We start from the raw sequence: 6,145 nt of genomic DNA, 5'->3' as shown, positions 1-6,145 counted from the left end.
GGGCTCAGTGTCACCTTCCCATAATACAGGGCTCAGTGTCACCTTTCCATAATACAGGGCTCAGTGTCACCTTCCCATAATACAGAGCTCAGTGTCACCTTCCCATAATACAGGGCTCAGTGTCACCCTCTTCATAATACGGGGCTCAGTGTCACCCTCCCATAATACAGGGCTCAGTGTCACCCTCCCATAATACAGGGCTCAGTGTCACCTTTCCATAATACAGGGCTCAGTGTCACCCTCCAATAATACAGGGCTCAGTGTCACCTCCTTCATAATGTAGGGGTCTGGGTCACTCCCATTCTTAATATAGGGGTCTGGTAAATGTCACCCCATCTTCATAATACAGGAGTCAGTGTCACGCCCCTTCATGATACAGGGGGCATTATCACTCCCACTTTATAATACAGGGGCCACTGTCACCTTCCCCATCATACAGGGGTCAATGTCACCCTGCACTGCTCACCTCATTTCAACCGGGACCCATCTTTCTGCAATACTTCCAGTCATGTGATGCACAGGGGGCGGGAAAAGGCTTGTAGCCATCACCATGAAGACAGTAAGAGAACAGAGATGATGGGAAAAGGAGTTTGGTGGAGCAAGAGGTGAGTCCAGGGGGACTGAAGACAGGGCTAGAGAGAGTATGCAGACAGATTCTCCACACACAGGCAGCCCGTCATATGACAAACGATCATCCCCCATCCTGTGTACCATCACTAGAAGTAGTCCCATCGTGTGCAGCATCATGGGAAGGAGCCCCCATTCTGTGTGACATCACTGGTGGAAACCCCCATAGCATGTGGTACTTGGTTACTTGGGGAGCCACAGTCCAGTCTGAATAATGTGTCCAGGCTGAATGATATGAACACATGATTCAAAACCCGGACTGTCCAGGCATTAAGAGGTCTTCCTCAGTGGAGACACAAGGACAACGCTAATCTCACAAACATAGGCGGATGCTGCCTTCTTCAGACGGGGTAGTCCGGTAGTACTACAAAAAATAGAAGGTGCACATACCTAGTGCCTTACCAAAAATATTTAATCGGAAAGTAAAATCGATAACAAAATAGATACTCACAAGATGTCAATTGGCTATGCCTAGCTCTGAAGAAGGTGGTGCGCCCCCAAAATGCGTCAGGTGTACACCCCGTGTTGTTTTATGGCACATCTATGTCCCTCCTGTTCAGCACTGTGTTTTTATGGCTCACTTCCAATTGACATTTTGTGAGTATCCATTTTTTATGGATTTTACTTTACGATGAAATATTTTTGGTAATGCACTAGGTGTGCGCACCTTCTATTTTTGTCTGTATTTGTAGGGCCTCCTACATAGCACCAAGGAAGTAGAAAGGAACTGGAATGCATATTTCAGAATCAGTATAGCAGCAGAAGGTAGAACTCTGAAATTATAGGTGGTCTATGATCTCAACACTTTAATTTCATAACTTTGGCATTGTAATAGTAATACAAACATAGTTGTATTTGACAATCCAATATAAGCTTACTTGAAAATGTTCCTTTCATGTTGTGAGTTCTGCCTGTCTGTTGGCCATCTCTTTCCACAACTTCCTGTATTCCCAGCATGCTTGCAGCTTCTCCTCTGCTGTTTATTTTCAGTTTAAAAAGACTACATATCCCATGATACCTTGTTGCCTGTAAGCATTGATTCCTGTACTGGCTTCACCTCCTGAAACCCCTCCTCTCAGCACCTCCGTAGTTCAGAAGGCAGGCTCTGTGAAATGTGTGACACAGCAGTACCTAAGCACAGGACATAGTGACTACGTGTTCCAGAATTCAAGAAAGTGAATGTGCAGGGATCTCCACAAAGTACGTTTTCCAAACAGCAAAATTGTTCAGATACAGATGAATAGGAGCAGGTTAGAAATTAGTTTACATTTTGACCATAAGTACACTTTAAAGTTTTAGTAAAGGCACACTATTTTTAAAAACGTTCCTTCACCTCTCCTCCCACCTATCCTGTATACCCTATATTAGTAAAATCTGTGTACTTACCTTATTTTAATCTGGTCCAATTAGGGTTGCCACCTGTCCGGGATTCACCCGGACAATCCGGGTTTTGAATCATGCGTCCGGGTTTCAGGCGGACTGAAACCCAGACACGTTATTCAGACCGAACTGTGGCTCCCCAAGTAACCAAGATAGTCACACACAAATCTATTGCCGTCAGAGAGCTGCGGGCAGCTGTCTAGGGGCAGGTTTGGCATCACTGGGGGGGGCAGGGTGATGATGTCAGCAAGAGCAATTTGGCCACACCCACATTTTGTTGTGGCACTTACTACTCTCCTTGGGGCACCCAAAGGTGTCCTAGGTTGCTAAAGTGTTCGAGTCTGGCTTGAAGAAAAGTTGGCAGCCCTAGGTCCAATCTGGTTACATGATTCAGCAGCTCCGGCTCCCCTGTGTAAAGAAGCACTCGACAACGGGTGTGAAATCTTAAAGCTATCACATCACCCATAGGCTCCCATGACTCATCCTTTGTCAGCAATCTCTCCTCTTTTCCGCCGCTCTCTGACACAGGGGAGCCAGAGCTGCTGGATCATGTGACCTAACTGGGCCGGATTGAAAGTAGGTATGTGAGCAGGGTCTACTGCGCCTGTGCACATGGAGTGACACCTCGCCTGAAAGCATGCTAACAAATGCCCGAGACCAAGCGGAGGCTGCGGTCATGTGAGAAATCAAACATTAAGTCTCCGATTTAGAACTGAGCGACTTGTATGCAGAAATAACGTATAGAGTTTCTCTTTGAGATGTCTTGTCCCATGACACTACACACTTGTAACTGACGTATGTTGCATTCGGTGGGGTGTGCAGAACCTTCGCCCACTCCGTCCAGCATACCTCTGTTACTTCACTCCCAGTAACAGAATAGTGTCCCGCTGAGCACATATCGGTCCCCACGCATGCTTTTTCACTCTTTCCTTCCTGTACCTAGTGATCAGGCCTTGAATCTCTGTAATACCGCGTATACACGGTCGGAATTTCTGACAACAAATGTTCGATGTGAGCTTGTTGTCAGAAATTCCGACTGTGTGTAGGCTCCATCGGACATTTGTTGTCGGAATTTCCCACAACAAAAATTTGAGAGCTGGTTCTCAAATTTTCCAACAACTAAATTCATTGTCGGAAATTCCGATTGCATGTACACAATTCCAACACACAAAATTCCACGCATGCTCAGAATCAAACAGAAGAGCCGCACTGGCTATTGAACTTCATGTTTCTTGGCTCATCGTACGTGTTGTAAGTCACCGCCTCCTTGACATTCAGAATTTCCGACAACATTTGTGCGACCGTGTGTATGCAAGACAAGTTTGAACCAACATCCATTGGAAATAAATCCAGAATTTTGTTGTCGGAATGTCCGATCGTGTGTACGCGGCATAACACTAACCGGAGGAGATGGACAGCTAGGGAGGGAGTCAGTGCACCGACCCACTTGCTACTGGAGGACCTGTTACCTAACCAGGTACCATGCCAAACGACTGGTTGTTGTAGCTATTCCTCTCTTCAGTTACCCATGGCAACTAACTTATCTTCCCTGCCTTGTTAGGTAATCTTATGTAGCAATGTTACACAAACCCTATAGTGCTTTTACAGACCCAGGTTTTTTAGGATACTCCAAAACCCAACATGCATCCCTGTAAATAACTTCCGACCAGGTTCAGAACAGATGAAACAACTGTACTGTAAACTTGGCATAACAGCAGCAACAGAGTAAATGTCCTTTTCCTAATGAACACTTATTGCAGCTGCGCCAGCATACCTGCACAGGTGAAGTCCTTATGGGTAAAGTCCGTATTTAGAAAATCCAGAGTGGCAGTGTCCATAACAATGGTGTCCCGACATGTCGGCATCCCTGTAGTGGACAACAGGTCCCAGCAACCTTCTTCTTCGATAGTTCCCGCACTTTACTTTACTCTCTGGGGATCCAAACCTCTCCCCTTTTATAACAGATGGGAAGGGATGTTGGACCCCAAAAAGCCTGCAAACTTGACCAGAGAAGGCAGTAAAACATGGATACCCTTCTCTCTCTGACTTGGGCAGCTGAGCTGGCTTGCTAACTAACTACAATAGGCAACCTGCCTACAAGTACACATATCTTTTTATACATGGTATGCAGGATAGGTAGGAGGAAATAAGGAACATTTTTAAGAAAAGTTATGCCCTGTACACACAGTCGGACTTTCCGACAGAATATGTGCGGTCGGAGCTTGTTGTCGGAATTTCCGATCGTGTGTACACAATTCTGACGCACAAAGTGCCACGCATGCTCAGAATAAATTAAGAGAGGAAAGCTACTGGCTACTGCCCCGTTTTTAGTCCCAACGTACGTGTTTTACGTCACCGCGTTCAGAACGATCGGATTTTCCAACAACTTTGTGCGACCGTGTGTAGGCAAGACAAGTTTGAGCCAACATCCGTCGGAAAAAATCCATGGATTTTGTTGTTGGAATGTCCGATCAATGTCCGACCGTGTGTATGGGGCATTAGAGTTGGTCTTATCTCCCACTTTACATTTTCTCATCCTTTCAATGTATGTAACTGACCTGAAGAGCAATGTTTGTAATGTTTTTTTTTTCTCAGCACAAATACTGTACATTTAAATTCTAAGTGCAATAAAATTTTATTTCAGTTATCAAAACAGAGTACATTGTCAATAAATATGTTTATTTCCAATAGTGATTGCTTAGAGAATTAAACATCATTATATCATTCAGGTTCAGGCAGGGTAATACTTTGAGATCATCTTACAATATATTTGTCTGTTAAATTAATAAGGTCATCATCAGAGTCATATGTTTGCTCTGCAAATTTATTGCAATGTATTGATGACTCATCAATACATTGCAATAAAGTTGCAGAGCAAACATATGACTCTGATTGTTTCAACTGTACTTGACAGGCTAAATGGCACTTGTAAATACATTTATTCATACAACATTAAGAACTTATTCATACCATGTTCAGTGACCTTTGTTTTTTCACCCCAGATCAACGCAGGTCACTGCATGGGTGCCTAGAAAACAATGGTTTTCTATGTGCCTCGTTCACAGCATAATGTTGTCCTGTCTCCAAGTTAACACAACACACATAAATGCATTTAAATGCAACACAACTGAAAGTAAAGATATCAGAAATAATTTGCTGTTAGCATTTTGAATTTTCGAGGGACCTGTCACTTTACAACAGATGACATGAAAACGCATGCCAACATGCTTAAAAAAGCAACATGATGCAACACAATGTGCATTAAGGGCAGGTTCACGCCAAAATCTCTGTGTTCCAGATGCGTTTATGCATGTGTGTTTTTTTCCCCTCTTTTTTTCTCATTTCAGGTCAGGACATGCATTCTGGGGGGATTCCGGTACATTTTTAATGCATTTTGTCACGTTCCATACAGAAAAAATGTTCTACATTTGTTGACTGCACTGGAACAGACTGCACTGGCAATGAACTAGGGCCATTAGAATACATGGAAAACACTGTGAATGCGTTTTTTAATGCAGATTAAAAACGTACTGGACTGCATCTGATGTGAACCAGCCCTAAATGCATATCAATGCACATGCATTTTCAAAGTGTTGAATTTTTATGTGCAGTATAGTGTAAGGTTCCAGTAAAAAAAAAGAGAGCAAGTAAAAGGGTTTGGGATATGTGTGTTTGGGTACGGACTGGGGAGTTCAGAAGAAGAAGGGGTAGGGTCGAGGCTGGGTGCAGTTTTTTCACCAGGTCCGTTGCTAAACTTAAAGTCTAAGGTGTCTTTGACCAAAGTCAGGAGGTAGGTAATGTTTCACCCTAAGCAACAAGATTCTCTCAAATACGGTTGTGGAATCTGCCATTGTGGCTGTAATTTTTTTTTATATGTAACACTACCCCTGCAGGAGTCATTTGGTAATTTTGCTTCTCTGTTACCTGGTATCTAGATACCTTTAACTCAGCTGTGAATTAGCACCAGGAAATGGACACAAGGATGTTTAGTGGTAAATGAACTTAGTGTAATGGTATGGGTTAGAGTAAATGGGATTAATTTATGAAGTCAGCAATAAACAGTGCATATAAGCATTAACTGCTAGGATATGTTGCAATGTCCCCTGAGAGGTACCTTTTAGCATAAGCAATAGGTCTC

The sequence above is a fragment of the Aquarana catesbeiana genome, linkage group LG06 (assembly GCF_042186555.1).
Source record: "Aquarana catesbeiana isolate 2022-GZ linkage group LG06, ASM4218655v1, whole genome shotgun sequence".
In the NCBI taxonomy this organism is placed as follows: Eukaryota; Metazoa; Chordata; class Amphibia; order Anura; family Ranidae; genus Aquarana; species Aquarana catesbeiana.
The sequence above is the reverse complement of the archived record's forward strand: the minus strand, read 5'-3'. Positions refer to the sequence as shown.